This window comes from Bos grunniens, chromosome 20 (assembly GCF_055505025.1).
Source record: "Bos grunniens cultivar Pamir isolate PY7600 chromosome 20, Bosgru_T2T1.0, whole genome shotgun sequence".
Taxonomy (NCBI): domain Eukaryota; kingdom Metazoa; phylum Chordata; class Mammalia; order Artiodactyla; family Bovidae; genus Bos; species Bos grunniens.
Genome location: NC_141184.1, coordinates 34092922 through 34113858, shown reverse-complemented (window position 1 = coordinate 34113858; position 20937 = coordinate 34092922). Strand labels below are relative to the sequence as shown.

At 43.4% G+C, this 20937-nt stretch overlaps 1 protein-coding gene and 1 long non-coding RNA gene across 4 annotated transcripts in view; one reads left to right on the top strand and one right to left on the bottom strand.

Annotated features, from left to right (window-relative positions):
- The window catches only part of LOC147350229 (uncharacterized), a 29583-nt gene extending 24784 nt beyond the window's left edge, over nucleotides 1-4799 (bottom strand). Inside the window, exons 1-2 of one of the 2 annotated variants that reach the window (XR_015148660.1) lie at nucleotides 4581-4799; nucleotides 957-1031 (exon numbers count right to left, since the gene is read on the bottom strand). This is a non-coding gene — a long non-coding RNA (uncharacterized LOC147350229). The remainder of the gene's footprint in view (nucleotides 1-956; nucleotides 1032-4580) is intronic. The other variant, XR_015148659.1, reaches the window with a different exon arrangement.
- RANBP3L (RAN binding protein 3 like) overlaps nucleotides 1-20937 on the top strand; it is a 322025-nt gene that overhangs the window by 74249 nt on the left and 226839 nt on the right. The gene's annotated exons all lie outside the window — the stretch shown is intronic.

The window sequence follows — 20937 nt, the reverse complement described above, 5'->3', positions numbered from 1 at the left end:
AGGGTCAATGGCACACGTGAGCTGACTCACAGGTTAAAGGGAGTGGAGTCTGACGAAGCATCTCTAAGGATGCAGCTTCTCTGGATGTTTGTCTCAGCACCTCATGCCACATGCTCCATTTTACAACCTTCTCTGCCAAGACTTGGAATGACTCAAGACTGTCCCTTCTCAAAATTAGTCAGCTCTCTTCAACGGCAACCAGGAAGTTCAAGCAAGAGTGTTCAGTCCAGTCTTGGGAGCTAGAACTAGCATTACCTAGGACTTAATCCATTTCCCAGAGTCATTCCAGAGATTTGGGGCAGCATTTCCTATGGAGCAGGAGGTTTAGCAATCAAATGAGGATACTAGTTAAAACTAGAGCTCACCCCAGATTTCCCAAATTAATAATTTCTTGAGTTTTAGAGTGGGCATGCCTGGCCAACTTCACTTTCAAAAAGCAAGTTTCTCCCCTCCTGTACTGTTGGTGGGAATGTAATTTGAAGCCACCACTATGGAAAACAGTATGGAGGTTCCTTAAAAAGTAGAGTTACCATACGATCCAGCAATCCCACTGCTGGGCATATATCTGGAAAAGATGAAAACTCTAATCTGACAAGACACATGTACCCCAATTTTATAGCAGTTCTATTTACAATAGCCAAGACATGGAAGTAATCTAAATGTCCATTGACAGATGAATGTGGTGCATATATACAAAGGAGCATTACTCACTCATAATAAAGCATTTTCATCTGAAGCAAAATGGATGGACCCAGAGGTTATCATAGTAAGTGAAGTAAGTCAGACAGAGAAAGACAAATATCATATGATATCACTTACATGTAGAATCATTAATACAAAATGAACTTATTTACAAAACAGAAACATACTCACAGACATAGAAAGCAAACTTATGGTTACCACATGGAAGTTGGGGGGAGGGATAAATTAGGAATTTGAGATTAGTGGATACATACCAGGTGGTGCAGTGGTAAAGAATCCATCTGCCAATGTAGGAGACGTGAGTTCTATCCCTGAGTCAGGAAGATCCCCTGAACAAGGAAATGGCAACCTGCTTCAGTATTCTTGCCTAAAAAATTCAACGGACAGAGGAGTCTGGCAGGGTCCATGGGGTCTCAAAGGATCAGAGATGACTGAGCGCACACACACACACACACACACACATTTATAAAATAGGTAAACAGCAAGGATTTACTGTATAGCACAGATAACTATATTCAATATCTTGTAGTAACCTAAAATAGAAGAATCTGAAAAAGAATATATTTATATATATTACATATATTGTGTGTAATATATATATTATATATTATAATGTTGTTCAGGCATCCAGTCATGTCCTACTCTTTGTGACCCCATGGACTGCAGAGTGCCAGGCCTCCCTGTCCCTCACCATCTCCTGGAGTTTGCCTCTCATTGTATTGGTGATGTTGTCCAGCCACCTCATCCTCTGATGTCTTCTTCTCCTTCTGCCCTCAATCTTTCCCAGCATCAGGGACTTTTCTAGTGAGTTGTCTGTTTACATCAAGTGACCAAAATACTGATGCTTCAGCTTCAGCTTCAGCATCAGTCCTTCCAGTGAAGAGTCAGGGTTGATCTCCCTTAAGATTGACTGGTTTGATTTCCTTGCTGTCCAAGGGACTCTTGGGAGTCTTCTCCAGCACCACAGTTCGAAGGCATCAATTCTTTGGCATTCTGCCTTCTTTACCGTCCAGCTCTCACAACCATACGTGACCACTGGGAAGACCGTAGCCTTGACCATATGGACCTTCACTGACAGAGTAGTGTCTCTGTTTTTCAACACACTAACTAGGTTTGTCACCACATTATATATTATGTACATCACTGAATCACTAGCTGTATACCTGAAGCTAACACAATGTTGTACATCAACAGTACTTCAATTTATAAAAGGCTCTCAGTTAGTTCTTATACGTATTAAGTATCTGAAAACTTTCGGGGCAGTCTCCCAACTTGCAGATGATAAGATTCACCTACTTTCTAGGCTATTCCCCCAAAGATTTGATTCAGAGCATCTGAGACGGAGTGTGGGAATTTGTATTAATATTTTCAGCAGGTACCCCACGTGAGGGCTTCCCTGGTGGCTCAGTGGTAAAGAATCCACCTGCCAATGCAGGAGACCCAGGTTCCATCCCTGGGTTGGGAAGATCCCCTGGAGAACGGAAAGGCTACCCACTCCAGTTTTCTTGCCTGGAGAATCTCATGGACAGAGGAGCCTGGTGGGCTATAGTCCATGGGGTCGCAAAGAGTCAGACATGACTGAGCAACTAAAACAACAGCAACAGTAGGAGATCCTTAACCCAAGGTTATGGCACGTGTGATTACTCAAGGGCGGGCCCAGGGCTTCTCCATCTGGTTTCCCTCAGAATTACCTGAGGAGTTTAAAGAAGTATGTACACCTAGTCCACTTGTGATGACTTCAATTTAGTTGATTCTTTTCCAGATGATTATAATTACTATGCAGACATCTGAACTAGAAGTCCCACCCATGCCTTACTTCAAATGGGTCTGATTCCCAAGGATTGGAGAGGGCAGTTTTGACTGCTGAGCAGAAAGTATTTGGAAAGATCCTCTTTTCTCTTCTGGAGCAGGAATCCACTTGAGAAACAATGATGGCAGCTTCGAGTCAGTTTACAATTGCCACAGCACTTTTGACTTGATTTGATTGTCACAATGTGGGGTTGTGACGTGGATACGTTCATACTGTCAATTTAAGGGTGAAAAGCTTGAGGATCAGAGAGGCTCAGAAACCTGCCCAACGTCCCACAGCCTGTCTGTGGGTATGTATGGGAGTAGCTTTTTGTCTCTGGTCCGTTTAAGCAGAAAATGAATAAAGAAAGGAGCTTTTGCCCAAGGGACTGGGGAGCACTGTTGTGGGTCTCAAGCTAGGGCTTGGAGAGGAAAGAGGAGGAAACAGTTCTGATGCTAATTTATTTGTTCCTGCTGCTGCTGAGAGCCTGGAGTTAGATGCTTCCTTTGAAGTCTCCAGGATGAACATGACCTAAACCAGACTACACTTGGCTGCGGCCAGATGGAGGCCACACTTTGCAGCCCTTGACTGAGGACAGGGTGAGTTGGGGCCACACAGCACATTTTCCTCTGTATGAAGCCTGCTGGCCTTTGGGAGACTGATCCTTGACTTCATTAGTAGCAGCGAGCGCGGCCAAGCGGACCCAACCACCCAGACCATAACAACAGTGACATAATAACCGCTGACATTTCACAACTTCTCCCAGGCTCCGGAAGTGGGAAAGCTCTCAGAGAGGGGAATTCTTTTCCCTGTGGCCCTTCACCGGAGCCCACACCAAACGACTGCTAGGCTAGGACTTACTGTATGGCAATAGGGACCCTGAGGCCTACCTGGGGCCTAACTGACATGGACTGAGGGACCAGGAAACTCTCTTATCTGCATGACGGGGGCTGGGTGGCATGGTCCCTTGGACTCACATTCACAGGAGAACAGCCCTAGCCATTCCAGCCAGGGAGGTCCTTGGGAGAAACAGAAGGTGCAGAGAGGAGTAATGAGGCCCTCAGCACCTTTCACCAGGCCTGGGCTTGACATCCACATACCCTTTGCTTGCTATTGTAATGAAGGGGAAAACCAATGAGGGGCAATGTGTGAGTGGAGCTGGGGGGTGATCCAAGCGTGGCCAGCTCCCTGGAAGGCTTGATTGTATTGGCCGGCATTTCTTTGGCTGCCAGCTTATTTGGATCCAGAAATGGCATGGAACTGCTGGCACTGGAAGCCTCTTTACCACACACTGGGAAATAATCCCAAACAGTCAGAGCAAGCCACGGGGCTGAGGTTTGGCTAGGTATGCGGGTGGAGCGAGCAGAAAGAAGCAAGGCAGTGAAAGAATTCCCAGTCAGGAGGAGACAGTATATGCTTTCTAATCTCTTTCATCATGAAGTCGCCCCTGCCCCTCCTGAGTGAGCGGGCCCTGGGAGGAGGAGTGAATGAAGGTGGAGGGGAGAGAGAGAAGATGGGAGGGTAGAAACAAACTGTAGTAAGGAAAGGGACCCTGGGGACAGAGAGAGAGGGATGCAGCTCAGCTTTCACGCTTCTGGGATGTGCGTCCATGTGTACACACACACACACACACACACACACACCTCTTTGCCAGCTTCTAGCCTGCAAGTTAGCCAAGAATTTTCAGATCGTTCATCTTAAGCATCCGCTCATTGCTCTTCAGTTTCTCAGTCATGTCTGACTCTTCGCGACCCCCTGGACTGTAGCACACCAGGCTCCCCTGACCTTCAACATCTGGAGTTTACTCAGATTCCAATGGTGAATGCTATCTAACCATCTCATCCTCTGCCACCCCCTTCTCCTTATTGTCACCAAGAAAAGGATTTCTTTCTGTCTTTGAGTCCCATTCCTTAAACCACGTTAATATGGTTGTGTTACACTTAATAGGTGATTTCATGTTTACTTACTTCCCCCTGTGCGCCACCTTTTGACTAAGTGAGCAGACACGTCTTCATGGCTGAGAAAGCTCTGTGGCATTTATTTCCTCCTCCCCACCCCTGAAGAAGCACACAGGCTCCTTTGCACATACCAGGAGCTTCATAAATGCCTGATTGTCGATGTCCTTGCAGGAAGGAAGAGTCCGTGTCTCTCCTGGGCTGTGTCACCGAGCAGCTGGGTTTGGCCAGGGGCCCAGCGGCAGTTCTAACGATGTGAGCCTTTTCTTGGGTTCCTGAATATTCAGCCCGCAGAGCAGTCACCTGGTCCCAGGAAGCTCGGTGTCTTCTCTCATCCTGAACTTCCCCATGTGGCCAGCTGTAGCTCCGGACCCTGCAATAGGGTTGTCCTTGGGGCTTCTCTTCCAGGCCCGAGTTCTAGGTGACACTGTTCTCGTGTGTTACTTCTGCTATTTTTGCTAATCTGACTTCCTTGGCTGGGGCCCAGCAAAGGCTTCTGTAAGCCCTGTGCTCTGAGCCAAGGCAAGTCATGATATAGTAAAGATCCTGTGAAACCAGAATACTCAACTGCATGCTTTGAAGAGAATTTCAGAAAGTACTCCGAGTTTCCAAGCTTGCCATCTGTGGAAATTTCTTTCCCCCCAGCAGCCCCACCCTTACTGATTAATGAGATGCCCTGGCTCACTCAGAACTGCATTCCAGTCCCCTTGCCATCTCCTAGGGGAGAGGGAACACACACCTGGCTGTGGTCACGCCTACTTGGAGTTTACACCCCGCAAAGAATTCCTAAGAAACCTAACAATTTGGTAAATTAGAGAGGCTCAGGCTCTCGGGTTCTTACAGACTCACCACTGAAATGCTTTACAACCTTGGCCTTAGCCCCTCAAACACTAACCCAGGAGAGGGCTGAGGCCCTGTGTCAGTACCTCTAGAGAACATGCAAAGATATAAGGGGTTTGGGGGAATAATAAATCCCAATGGCAATGGGAGAAGGCTGAGTCTTCCCAGGTAGATCTTGGTCCTGAATTTGGGATATGTTCGTGTAGAGGGGATAGGAGTCCAATGGAGCCTGGTCTTTCCCCCAGTTGGCCTGTGAGGGCTTTCTCACAAGAAAGATGCTGCTGCCTGGCCTTGGGAATTCTGGTGTCTTGTAGAGGCTGGGGGTGGGGGGGTCTTCCTACCTGGAAGCTGTGCTCCCTGGAGTCAAATTCCTAAGGACTAGACTTAGGATAATGTAGAAGGTGAGAGTGGGGACATTTGCTGGGACATTCAAGGTTATAAAACTCCTGGAGAACTGGAGGATCTTACTTCTTTGGTATGGTTGTTTAGTATATCACCACAGCCATAACCTATCACAGTTCTTCTAAACTTTGAAGTACTTAAGAATGACCTGAGAAACTCATCAAAAAGGCAGAATCCCTGAGATTCCAGCTGAGGCCCACCTGAGGCCCACCTGAGGCCCACCTGGTCAGACACAGACAGTCTACAAACTATACTGTGGAAAATCCAAAGTTGATCGATTCCAAGGCCAGATGCTGCTTCTCAGAGAATTTCATCAGCCTCATCACCCTCACCACCCCCCTTCCCCGTCTGGTGAATGTTTGGTGTCTAGTGGTCCAGGTTCAACTCACTGTGATGCCAGCATGTTCCTCACTAGATAACATCAGCCAAGGACCCCAGCGATGGCAAAATATATGTACATGTGTGACTCTTGAACACTTGAAACACGGTAGTGAGACTAAGGAACTGAAAATATCTTTTTGTTGCATTTAACTAATTTTGGGGGGAACTTTTTATTTTGTATTGGGGTACAGAGTCACATATAACTGAGGAACTAACTCACTTTCATCAGTTCAGTTCAGTTCAGTCACTCAGTCGTGTCCGACTCTTTGCCACCCCATGAATTGCAGCATGCCAGGCCTCCCTGTCCATCACAAACTCCCGGAGTTCACTCAGACTCATGTATATCGAGTCAGTGATGCCATCCAGCCATCTCATCCCATTTGTCCCCTTCTCCTCCTGTCCACAATCCCTCCCAGCATCAGAGTCTTTTCCAATGAATCAAATCTTTGCATGAGATGGCCAAAGTTTTGGAGTTTCAGCTTTAGCATCATTTCTTCCAAAGAACACCCAGGAGGACTGATCTCCTTTAGAATGGACTGGTTGGATCTCCTTGCAGTCCAAGGGACTCTCAAGAGTCTTCTCCAACACCACAGTTCAAAAGCATCAATTCTTCAGCACTCAGCTTTCTTCACAGTCCAACTCTCACATCCATACATGACTACTGGAAAAACCATAGCCTTGACTAGATGGACCTTTGTTGGCAAAGTAATGTCTCTGTTTTTGAATATGCTGTCTAAGTTGGTCATAACTTTCCTTCCAAGAAGTAAGCTTCTTTTAATTTCATGGCTGCAGTCACCATTTGCAATGATTTTGGAGCCCCAAAAAATAAAGTCTGACACTGTTTCCACTGTTTCCCCATCTATTTGCCATGAAGTGATGGGACCAGATGCCATGATCTTAGTTTGCAGAATGTTGAGCTTTAAGCCATCTTTTTCACTTTCTTCTTTCACTTTCATCAAGAGGCTTTTTAGTTCCTCTTCACTTTCTGCCATAAGGGTGGTGTCATCTGCACATCTGAAGTTATTGATATTTCTCCTGGCAATCTTGATTCCAGCTTGTGTTTCTTCCAGTCCAGCGTTTCTCATGATGTACTCTGCATAGAAGTTAAATAAGCAGGGTGGCAATATACAGCCTTGACGTACTCCTTTTCCGATTTGGAACCAGTCTGTTGTTTCATGTCCAGTTCTAACCATTGCTTCCTGACCTTCGTATAGGTTTCTCAAGAGGCAGGTCAGGTGGTCTGGTATTCCCATCTGTTTCAGAATTTTCCACAGTTTATTGCGATCCACACAGTCAAAGGCTTTGGCATAGTCAATAAAAGATAATTAACAATGTTGGCCTAGTTTCAGGTAAATAGCACAAGGACTCAGCTATACATATACACATATCCACTCTCCCCCAAACACCCTTCCTATCCAGGCTGCCATATAACATTGAGTAGAGTTCTATGTGCTACATGGTAGGTCCTTGTTGGCCATTCATTCTAAATATAGCAGTGTGTATATGTCCATCCCAAACTCCCTAACTATCCCTTCCACAGCAACCATAAGTTAGTTCTCTTAAGTCTGTGAGTCTCATTCTGTCTTGCAAGTAAGTTCATTTGTATTATTTCTTTTTAGATTCCACACATAAGGGATGTCATATATTTCTCTTTCTCTCTTATTTCTCTCAGTATGACACTCTCCAGGTTTATCCATGTTGCTGTAAATGGCATTTTTTCATTCTCTTTAATGGTTGAATAATGTTCCATTGTATATGTGTACCACATCTTCTTTATCCATTCTTCTGTCAACAGACAATTAGGATGCTTCCATGTCTTGGTTATTGTAAACAGTGTGAAATGAGCATAGGGGTGCATATATCAGACAATGTTTTTCTCTGGATAAATATCCAGGAGTGGCATTGCAGGGTGATATGGTAACTCTAGCTTTAGTTTTTAAAAGAACTCCATATGGTTCTCCATAGTGGCTGTACCAATTTATATTCCCACCAACAGTGTAGGAGGGTTCCCTTCTCTCCATACCCTCTCCAGCATTTATTGTTTGTGGGTTTTTTGGTGATAGCCATTCTGACTGGTGTGAGGTGATATCTCATTGTAGTTTTGATTTGCATTTCTCTAATAATTAGTGAAGTTGAGCATCTTTCCATGTGCCTATTGGCCATCTGTATGTCTTCTTTGGAGAAATGTCTATTTAAGTCTTTTGCCCATTTTTGGAATAAGTTTTTGTTTTGATGCTGTTAAACATCATGAGCTGTTTGTAAGTTTTGGAGACTAATTCCTTATCAGTCTTATCATTTGCAAATATTTTCTCCCAATCTGTAGGTTGTCTTTTTGTTTTGTTTATTGTTTCCTTTGCTGTGCAAAAGCTTATAAGTTTAAGTAGGTCCCATTTGCTTATTTTTGTTTTTATTTCCATTATTCTGGGAGATGGTGCAAAAAAGATATTGTTGTGATTTATGTCAGAGACTGTTCTGCCTATGTTTTCCTCTAGGAGTTTTACAGTGTCCAGTCTCACATTTACATCTTTATTCCATTTTAAGCTTATTTTTGTGTATGGAGTTAAAGCATGATATAATTTCATTTTTTAACATGTAGGTGTCCAGTTTTCCCAGCACCATTTGCTGAAAAGACTGTCTTTCCAACATTGTGTAGTCTTGCCTCCTTTGTCATAGATTAATTGGCTATAGGTGCATGGGATTATTTCTGGGTTTTTAATCATGTTCCATTGATCTATATTTCTATTTTTGTGCCAGTACCATACTGTTTTGAAGACTGTGGCTTTGGAGTATAGTCTGAAGTCAGGGAATCTGATTCCTACAGCTCCATTTTTCTTTTTCAAGATTGCTTTGGCTATTTGGAGTCTTCTGTGTCACCATACAAATCTGGGGTTATTTTGTTGTTGTTGTCCTATTCTATGAAAAATGCCCTTGGCAATTTGATAGGAATTGCATTGAATCTGTAGACTACCTTGGGTAGTATAGTCATTTTGACTGCTGCTCTTAGGTGACTTTCATCATCCTCCCCATTTGAGGAATATTTCATGTCTAGTGGTCCAGGTTCAACTCACTGTGATGCCAGCATGTTTCTCACTAGATCACATCAGTCAAAGACCCCAGTGATGGCAAAATATATGTACAGTATGTGACTCCTGAACACCTGAAATAGGGTAATGAGACTAAATAACTGAAAATTTCTTTTTGTTGCATTGCAACTAATTTGAATTTCTTTTTTTTTTTTTTTAAGTACATCTATTTATTTGGCTATGCCACTTCTTGGTTGCAACACTCATGATCTTTGATCTTGGTTGTGACATGTGAGATCTTTAGTTGTGGCATGTGGGATCTAGTTTCCTGACTAGGGACTGAACGTGGGCCCCCTGCATTATGAACACAGAGTCTTAGCCACTGGACCACCAAGGAAGTCCCTGAATTTCAATTTAAATAGCTACATGAGTCCCGTGTCTATGTGCTGAGTAAGGCAGAACTAGGCCAGGAAAAAACCTGATCAGCTCCTGATCTCAAATCAGATCACTTCTCATCAACCCTATTGGAAAACGCCAAGTCCAAGACCTGGGAGAATCTGAACATATGCCTAAAACAACTTGGACAATTCACCTGGACAATTCAAGAATTGGCCACCTCTCCCACCCATGCCTGCACCCACATGGTACCAGACTCTACAGTCACAGCATGCTTCCACTTACAGAGGCCCCATCCTGGCCTTGCGAATTCTGGTGTCTTGTAGAGTCTGGGGCCTCTATAAGTGGAAAGCAAATTGCCAACATCCGTTGGATCATATGTGAGACAGCAAAAGAGACACAGATGTTGTCAATTTGCTTTCCATTTATAGAGGCCCCAGCCTCTACAAGACACGAGAATATGCGAGACAGCAAAAGAGACACAGATGTATAGAACAGTCTTTTGGACTCTGTAGGAGAGGGGAGGGTGGGATGGTTTGGGAGAATGGCACTGAAACATGTATATTATCATATGTGAAATGGATCGCCAGTCCAGGTTCGATGCATGAAACAGGGTGCTCAGGGCTGGTGCACTGGGATGACCCAGAAGGATGGGGTGGGGAGTGAGGTGGGAGGCGGGTTCAGGATGCGGAACACATGTACACCTGTGGCGGATTCATGTCAATGTATGGCAAAACTAATACAATATTGTAAAGTAATTAGCCTCCAATTAAAATAAATACATTTATATTAAAAAAAGAAAAAGCAAGAGAATTCCAGAAAAAAACATCTAATTATGCTTCATCAGCTACGCTAAAGCCTTTGACTGTGTGGACCACAAGTTGTGGAAAATTCTTAAAGAGATGGGAATACCCGACCACCTTACCTGCCTCCTGAGACATCTGTATGCAGGTCAAGAAGCAATGGCTAGAACTGGACATGGAACAACAGACTGGTTCCAAATTGGGAAAGGAGTACGTTAAGGCTGTATATTGTCACCCTGCTAATAATAACTTATATGCAGAGTACATCATGTGAAATCTTGGGCTGGATGAAGCCCAAACTGGAATCAAGATTGCAGGGAAAATATCAATAACCTCAAATATGCAGATGACACCACCCAAATTGCGTCTATGGGGTCACACAGAGTTGGACACGACTAAAGTGACTTAGCAGCAGCAGCAGAAGAGGAACCAAAGAGCTTCTTGAAAGTGAAAGTGGAGAGTGAAAAAGCTGGCTTAAAATTCAACATTCAAAAAACTAAGATCATGGCATCTGATCCCATCACTTCATGGGAAATAGAAGGAGAAACAATGGAAACCGTGACAGACTTTATTTTCTCAGGCTCCAAAATCACTGCAGATGATGACCACAGCCATGGAATTAAAAGATGCTTACTCCTTGGAAGAAAAGCTATGACAAACCTAGGCAGCATATTAAAAAGCAGAGACATTACTTTACCAACAAAGGTCCGTATAGTTAAAGCTATGGTTTTTCCAGTAGTCATGTATGGATGTGAGAGTTGGACCATGAAGAAGGCCGAGTGCCAAAGAATTGATGTTTTTCAAGTGTGGCATTGGAGAAGACTCTTGAGAGTCCCTTTGACGGCAAGGAGATCCAACCAGTCAATCCTAAAGGAAATCAGTCCTGAATTCTCATTGGAAGGACTGATGCTTAAGCTGAAGCTTCAATACTTCGGCCACCTGATGGGAAGAGTCGACTCATTAGAAAAGACCCTGATTCTGGGAAAGATTGAAGGCGGGAGGAGAAGGGGATGACAGAGGATGAGATGGTTGGATGGCATCACTGACTCAATGGCTGTGAGTTTGAGCAAACTCCAGTGGATGGTGAAGGACAGGGAAGCATGGTGTGCTGCAGTCCATGGGGTCACAAAAAGTTGGACACGACTAAATGACTGAATAACAAACTGGGAGGATTATGCTGCCTTTTCCAGTAATCCTGGGAGAGCAAGTATGAGTCTTTGTACCACTGAAAATGGGCAAAATTGAGGGTGATACTAAACCAAACCTTGGAGCTATATTGTCTGGCAGAATCCCAGAAACAGGGCACGGAGGCAGAGAATCTGGACCGTGAAGCCAGGATCTTGGGTTGAATCTTGCCTTGCAGAAGCTTGCCCCGTTCTGTATAACTCTGATTTATCCTCTAAATTTTAGTTTCCTCATCTGTAGAATGGGGATGATTACAAAGTTCAAGCTTTGTGGGGTTGTAAGTTAGCAGTTCTCAAACTCTTTGATCTTCTGCCTCCTTTGCATTCTTAAAATTAATAAGGGGATTTCCCTGGTGGTCCAGTGGCTAAAACTCCATACCTCCTCTGCAGGTGGCATGGGTTCGATCCCTGTTCAGGGATCTAGGATTCCCCATCATGTGCAGAATGGCCAAAATATGTAAAAACTTAAATAAAATTAATGAGGACCCTGCCACCATGAATAATTTTTTTGTGTGGGTAAATCTATCAATGTATGCTATACTAGAAATTAAAGATAAGGACATTAAGACATTAATTTACATAAATACAATAACCATCAAACCATTACATATTAATTTAATGTATTTTTTTGAAAATTAGCATGTTTTCCAAAACAAAACATAATTAGTAGAAAGTGTGACATTGTTTAACATTTTTGCAAATGTCTTTTGTGTCTGGCTTACCAGACAACAGCTACATTTTCACCCCAGCTTCTGAATTCCATCTGCCACAATATGTTGTTTTGGTTAATATATATGATGAAAATCTGCTCTCACTCAGGTATTTAATTTGAAAATAAAGGAAAATTTTCATAATCTTTTCAGGTAATTGTGAATATTTTCTTTGATGATACATAAAACTTTAAAAGCATGTTTATTGAAGTTTAGTTGCAACGTGGGATCTGAAACTGTATCAATAAACTTTTCATATATTTTATACAAAATCTATTGTTCTAGCACCCACTTTAAAAAATCTATATTTATTTATGTATTTGGCTGTCCCAGGTCTGAGTTGCAGCACTCAGGATCCTCATTGCTGTATGTGGGATCTAGTTCCCTTACCAGGGATGGAACCCAGGCCCCCTGTGTTGGGAGAGTAGAGTCTTAGCCACTGGACCATCAGGAAAGTCCCCTATCATGCATTTTTAATGTATCTCTTACCTGTGTATAATTCTGTTACATCATGCATTAGTGATCTGGGAAATACTGGTTCATAAGTTGTGCTGATTTCCCAAATGTTATCATATTTATCATTTTTATCATATTTATCATTTTATCATAGTTATATTTATTGTTGTTCAGTCACTCAGTTGTGTCTGACTCTTTGTGACCCCATGGACTGCAGCACAGCAGGCTTCTCTGTCCTTCACTGTCTCTTGGAGTTTGCCCAAAATCATGCCCATTGAGTCGATGGTGCCATCCAACCATCTCATCCTCTGTCATCCCCTTTTCCTCCTGCCCTCAACCTTTCCTGACTTCAGGGTCTTTTCTAATGAGTCAGCTCATCACATCAGGTGGCCAAAGTACTGGAGCTTCAGCTTCAGCAGCAGTCCTTCCAATGAATACTCAGGATTGACTTCTTTTAGGATTGACTGGGTTGGTCTCCTTGCAGTCCAGGGGACTCTCAAGAGCCTTCTCCAACACCACAGTTTAAAAGCATCAATTCTTTGGTGCTCAGCCTTCATTACGGTCCAACTCTCACACCTGTACATGACTAATGGAAAAACCATGGTCTTGACTGGATCTTTGTTGGCAAAGTAAGGTCTCTGCTTTTTAATATGCTGTCTAGTTTCGTCATAGCTTTACTTTCAAGGAGCAAGCATCTTTTAATTTTGTGGCTGTAGTCAACGTCCAAGGTGACTTTGGAGCCCAAGAAAATAAAGCTGGTCACTGTTTCCATCAAATCATTTACATGCATAGATCTCTATATGTTTTCATATATGTAAAAGCAAATAAATGATTAAATATATAAAAAGTAATAAAATTATCCATTTAATATCTCAAACTTTATTGACATAATATTAGTTATATTTTAAAAACTTATCTCTATATTTATACATCATTCAAAAAATTAATATTATATATATATTTTTTCTGTGTCAGATGTTGATTTTACTTACCTTGAGAAAAAACTTGGATTTTGTTGATCTTCTTTATTGCTGATTTTCTAATCCACTAAATCCTCACTTATCTTTGTCATTTCCTTCCTTCTACTTTATTTGGGATAGTTTGTTCACTTTCTAACTCTTTGAGTTGAATGCTCAATATTAATTTTCAACTTTCATTCTTTTTGAAAGCAATAAATCCTGGTAAAAACATGAATTGTGGCCTAATATTGGTGTGGAGTTCCATTGTCTAACCAGTCCTTTTTCTAAAGAAGGAGGTGGATTAAAGTTCTCAACTTTTATGTAGGTGAGAAGGGGGCTGGGCAGAGATGAACTGACGGCAATGGAGGTGGGTTCCGGAGAGGGCGATGGCACCCCACTCCAGTACTCTTGCCTGGAAAATCCCATGGACGGAGGAGCCTGGTAGGCTGCAGTCCATGGGGTCGCGAAGAGTCGTACATGACTGAGCGACTTCACTTTCACTTTTCATTTTCATGCATTGGAGAAGGAAATGGCAACTTACCCCAGTGTTCTTGCCTGGAGAATCCCAGGGACAGGGGAGCCTGGTGGGCTGCCTTCTATGAGGTCGCACAGAATCTGACACGACTGAAGTGATTTAGCAGCAGCAGCAGCAGCAGCAGGAGGTGGGTTCTCAGCCACTCGACCCAGAAATCTCCTGCAGACAACCACCAGCAGGTGGCGCCAAACCGCAACAGGGACTGAGAAGAATTCAGAATTGGATTCTGTAGATCAGATCAGATCAGATCAGTCGCTCAGTTGTGTCCGACTCTTTGCGACCCCATGAATCGCAGCACTCTAGGCCTCCCTGTCCATCACCAACTCCCGGAGTTCACTCAGACTCACGTCCATCGAGTCAGTGATGCCATCCAGCCATCTCATTCTCTGTCGTCCCCTTCTCCTCCTGCCCCCAATCCCTCCCAGCGGCGCGCCATAGCGCAGGCGGCTGCGACATGGCGTGCCATAGCGCGGCCGAGAGGAACCACCCCACGTCTGAGGTCAGGAGCAGAAGCCAGGAGGACCCCGTGCCTGAAGGGTGGCGGCCAAGAGGAGTTACCCGACGTCCGACGTCAGGGGCAGCAGCCGAGAGTACTAGACTGCGACCGCGCAGGAACGGCCAAGAGGAGCTACCCTGCGTCAGAGGTCGGGGGGTGGGGGGGCGGCCGGGAGGAGCTACCCCACGCCCCAAGCCTGAGGCCAGGGGTGACGGGCGGGAGAAGCTACCCCATGCCCGAGGCCAAGGGAGGCAGCGGGGAGGAGCAGCCGCAGGACCGAGGCCAGGGGCGGTGTCCGGGAGGACCAACCCCACGTCCAAGGAGCCGTGGCTGCGCGGGCGCAGGAGGGCCTAGAGGAGCCATCCCACATTGAAGGTCACGAAGGGCGGCGCTGAGGAGATACCCCTCGTCCAAGGTAAGGAGCAATGGCTGCGCTTTGCTGGAGCAGCCATGAAGAGATACCCCACGCCCAAGGTAAGAGAAACCCAAGTAAGACGGTAGGTGTTGCAAGAGGGCATCAGAGGACAAACACACTGAAACCATACTCACAGAAAACTAGTCAATCTAATCACACTAGGACCACAGCCTTGTCTAACTCAATGAAATTAAGCCATGCCCGGGGGGCAACCCACGACGGGTGGGTCATGGTGGAGAGATTTGACAGAATGTGGTCCACTGGAGAAGGGAATGGCAAACCACTTCAGTATTCTTGCCTTAACCCCATGAACACTATGAAAAGGCAAAATGATAGGATACTGAAAGAGAAACTCCCCAGGTCAGTAGGGGCCCAATATGCTACTGGAGATCAGTGGAGAAATAACTCCAGAAAGAATGAAGGGATGGAGCCAAAGAAAAAACAATACCCAGCTGTGGATGTGACTGGTGATAGAAGCAAGGTCCGATGCTGTAAAGAGCAATATTGCATAGGAACCTGGAATGTCAGGTCTATGAATCAAGGCAAATTGGAAGTGGTCAGACAAGAGATGGCAGGCCAAGAGTGAATGTCGACATTCTAGGAATCAGCGAACTGAAATGGACTGGAATGGGTGAATTTAATTCAGATGACCATTATATCTACTACTGCAGGCAGGAATCCCTCAGAAGAAATGGAGTGGCCATCATGGTCAACAAAAGAGTCCAAAATGCAGTACGTGGATGCAATCTCAAAAACGACAGAATGATCTCTGTTCGTTTCCAAGGCAAACCATTCAATATCACAGCAATCCAAGTCTATACCCCAACCAGTAACGCTGAAGAAGCTGAAGTTGAACGGTTCTATGAAGACCTACAAGACCTTTTAGAACTAACACCCAAAAAAGATGTCCTTTTCATTATAGGGGACTGGAATGCAAAAGTAGGAAGTCAAGAAACACCTGGAGTAACAGGCAAATTTGGCCTTGGAATACGGAATGAAGCAGGGCAAAGACTAATAGAGTTTTGCCAAGAAAATGCACTGGTCATAACAAACACCCTCTTCCAACAACACAAGAGAAGACTCTATACATGGACATCACCAGATGGTCAACACTGAAATCAGATTGATTATATTCTTTGCAGCCAAAGATGGAGAAGCTGTATACAGTCAGCAAAAACAAGACCAGGAGCTGACTGTGGCTCAGATCATGACCTCCTTATTGCCAGATTCAGACTTAAATTGAAGAAAGTAGGGAAAACCACTAGACCATTCAGGTATGACCTAAATCAAATCCCTTATGATTATACAGTAGAAGTGAGAAATAGATTTAAGGGCCTAGATCTGATAGATAGAGTGCCTGATGAACTATGGAAAGAGGTTTGTGACATTGTACAGGAGACAGGGATCAAGACCATTCCCATAGAAAAGAAATGCAAAAAAGCAAAATGGCTGTCTGGGGAGGCTTTACAAATAGCTGTGAAAAGAAGAGAAGCGAAAAGCAGAGAAAAGGAAAGACATAAACATGTGAATGCAGAGTTCCAAAGAATAGCAAGAAGAGATAAGAAAGCTTTCTTCAGCGATCAATGCAAAGAAATAGAGGAAAACAACAGAATAGGAAAGACTAGGGATCTCTTCAAGAAAATCAGAGATACCAAAGGAACATTTCATGCAAAGATGAGCTCAATAAAGGACAGAAATGGTATGGACCTAACAGAAGCAGAAGATATTAAGAAGAGATGGCAAGAATACACAGAAGAACTGTACAAAAAAGATCTTCACAACCCAGATAATCACGATGGTGTGATCACTGACCTAGAGCCAGACATCCTGGAATGTGAAGTCAAGTGGGCCTTAGAAAGCATCACTACGAACAAAGCTAGTGGAGGTGATGGAATTCCAGTTGAGCTATTCCAAATCCTGAAAGATGATGCTGTGAAAGTGCTGCACTCAATATGCCAGCAAATTTGGAAAACTCAGCAGTGGCCACAGGACTGGAAAAGGTCAGTTTTCATTCCAATCCCAAAGAAAGGCAATGCCAAAGAATGCTCAAACCACCGCACAATTGCACTCATCTCACACGCTAGTAAAGTAATGCTTAAAATTCTCCAAGCCAGGCTTCAGCAATATGTGAACCGTGAACTTCCTGATGTTCAAGCTGGTTTTAGAAAAGGCAGAGAAACCAGAGATCAAATTGCCAACATTCACTGGATCATGGAAAAAGCAAGAGAGTTCCAGAAAAACATCTATTTCTGCTTTATTGACTATGCCAAAGCCTTTGACTGTGTGGATCACAATAAACTGTGGAAAATTCTGAAGGAGATGGGAATACCAGACCACCTGATCTGCCTCTTGAAAATTTGTATGCAGGGCAGGAAGCAACAGTTAGAACTGGACATGGACCAACAGACGTTCCAAATAGGAAAAGGAGTTCGTCAAGGCTGTATATTGTCACCGTTTATTTAACTTCTATGCAGAGTACATCATGAGAAACGCTGGACTGGAAGAAACACAAACTGGAATCAAGATTGCCGGGAGAAATATCAATAACCTCAGATATGCAGATGACACCACCCTTATGGCAGAAAGTGAAGAGGAACTCAAAAGCCTCTTGATGAAAGTGAGAGTGGAGAGTGAAAAAGTTGGCTTAAAGCTCAACATTCAGATAATGAAGATCATGGCGTCCGGCCCCATCACTTCATGGGAAATAGATGGGGAAAGAGTGGAAACAGTGTCAGACTTTATTTTTCTGGGCTCCAAAATCACTACAGATGGTGACTGCAGCCATGAAATTAAAAGACGCTTACTCCTTGGAAGGAAAGTTATGACCAACCTAGATAGCATATTCAAAAGCAGAGACATTCCTTTGCCAACAAAGGTTCGTCTAGTCAAGGCTATGGTTTTTCCTGTGGTCATGTATGGATGTGAGAGTTGGACTGTGAAGAAGGCTGAGCGCCGAAGAATTGATGCTTTTGAACTGTGGTGTTGGAGAAGACTCTTGAGAGTCCCTTGGACTGCAAGGAGATCCAACCAGTCCATTCTGAAGGAGATCAGCCCTGGGATTTCTTTGGAGGGAATGATGCTAAAGCTGAAACTCCAGTACTTTGGCCACCTCATGCGAAGAGTTGACTTATTGGATTCTGTAAGGGGACCCATAACTTCTTGCCCTTGTGCTTCTCCTCCTCCTTATTCTCCTTTCCTCCTTCCTTCTTTCTATTTTCTTTTTGTCTTCCTTTTATTATACTGTTTTTATTACACTATTCCTCCACTTTCCTCTATTGACTTGAAAGTATTCCTTATGTTTCAGATGATTTTATTGATTATAGTAAATTTTTTATCATGCATATTTCATTACCTTTTAATATTTCTTTGTTTTCCCTCCCCTAAATACAAAAGCATAAAATACCTCCCCTGTTATTCATGTTATTGTTCTTCAGTGTTATAATTTAACTTGTTTTAGCTCTTCCATATTAGCTCTTTTATTGTTGTTTTAAATCAATGCTTACTTATTTCTCTCTTCGTCATTTGTTCATACTTCTTAAATTCTGGAAAATTCTCACCATTATTTCTTTGAGTTTCTTCTAACTCTCTTCCCTCCATTCTCTTCTGGACTTTATACTTGATTTAGATTTAAAATTCTAAATATACCAGTCAACTCCATTTCCCACAATGTCTCTTAAACTATCATTTATATTTTCTATATTATCTTTTTGCATGTCATTCTAGATGATTTTCTCAAGTCAATCTACTAGTTGACCTGTTATTTTTAAGTGTATCTAATCTGCTATAAGTTATGACCAACCTAGATAGCGTATTCAAAAGCAGAAACATTACTTTGCCAACAAAGGTCCATCTAGTCAAGGCTATGGTTTTTCCAGTGGTCATGTATGGATGTGAGAGTTGGACTGTGAAGAAAGCTGAGTGCCGAAGAATTGATGCTTTTGAACTGTGGTGTTGGAGAAGACTCTTGAGAGTCCCTTGGACTGCAAGGAGATCCAACCAGTCCATTCTGAAGGAGATCAGCCCTGGGTGTTCTTTGGAAGGAATGATGCTAAAGCTGAAACTCCAGTACTTTGGCCACCTCATGCAAAGAGTTGACTCATTGGAAAAGACTCTGATGCTTGGAGGAATTGGGGGCAGGAGGAGAAGGGGACAACAGAGGATGAGATGGCTGGATGGCATCACTGACTCGATGGATGTGAGTCTGAGTGAACTCCGGGAGTTGGTGATGGACAGGAAGGCCTGGCATGCTGCAATTCATGGGGTTGAAAAGAGTTGGACACGACTGAGCGACTGAACTGAACTGAACTGAATCTGCTATTTGATTTAAAATTTTTAATGATAATACTTTTCAATTCTAGAAGTTCTTTTTGGTTATTGAAGTTGTTCACTTAAATTTTTAGAAGTCCTACCTGCTTAACTTTTACTATATCTCCCTTGATCCCCTCAATTTAAACATACTTATTTTGTTGTGTCTTTCAGATTATTATTCCATTATGTCTAGTTCTTGGACTGATTATTTTTCCATGTGTTATATCAGCTAATGTTCTTCCCAGGGACTTTTTCATAACACAGTTGGTAATCATTTTACTGTCAGCTTTTACTTTTCTTCTTGTGAGGGTCCCATGTCCCCTGGATTGTGGATAATTCCCTGTAAAACTGTCTTGGATTTACTTCTTTCCAGGTTCCTGTGGTTTCCCATGGGTCATAGACTAGCAATTATATTAATTTCATACTTAAGATTCTTTTAACACATAGAAAGACAGTGAAAGTGAAGTCGCTCAGTCGCGTCCGACTCTTTGCGACCCCATGGACTGTAGCCTATCAGGCTCCTCCGTCCGTGGGATTTTCCAGGCAAGAGTGCTGGAGTGGATTGCCATTTCCTTCACATAGCTAGCTTAAATTCCCATGCCCCATACCTAGACCGGGTTTGGGACTATTCATAGAATGCATTTTTTCCCCCACCCAGAGCCCAGAAAAGATAGCAATTACTTTCTTGTTGCTTCTCTGAGCAGTAGACTGATTTTAGTTCTCCTTTCACATTCAGGAAGGATTTTCGAGAGCTTAGTTTCAAGCAGAAATCTCAGTTCCAGCCTGAACTGCCTTCAGGCCAAATTTACTGTGGGGCCTGTATCCCGGTCTGGTTCTTTCCTGGTCCCTCGTGTGTCAGCTGAAGCTTGCATCTCTGGTTTTGAATTTCCTTTTTGTTTCTGGAACCTGGGAAGTGTTTTGGCTTGCTTTCAGGCTATGAGTTTTAAAGTTGTAAAATATGTATTTATATGCATTTGCAGTGGGAGAGAATCTTTGTTAAGTCAGGCTGCTGTACTGTCAGCATCGAAAGCCTTTCGTGCTCGTATTTTGTCATGCTCTTCTCGCTTAAATTAATCTGGGCAACTCCTTCTGACCTCATACCCCAAGGAACTTGGACAAGCCAGGAGCATAAAGTTGTCTACCTGAGTTTCCTTTTCCACTTCATTTCATCATTTCTCAGAAACAGTCACAGAAGGATGGAGCCAGGAGGGACCTTGCAATCTCTAGTTTTCATATGCTTATTAATCAGATAAATAAGCAGAGCCCCACTGGGACTCTGGATTCTGGATTTGGGATTCTCTGTCTGGAGCAAGTTCAAATTCACTATCAGGAGCCAAGTGTAGAAAAAGGAGCACTGGATTTGGAATCAGAAAATAGAGATTTGCAGCCCAGCTTTGCCACTTACCAGCTGTTTGACCTTGGACAAGTCACTTAGCTCTTTTGAGATCCAGTGTGTTTTCTGTAAAATGGAAGAGAAGAGGGCATGGATTTTTGATTCAGTAGATGTGCAAGTTCGTGGTATGTTATAGACATTAAATAATTGGTTTCTTTCATTCTTATGATTAAGATACCTCATGTCCCCT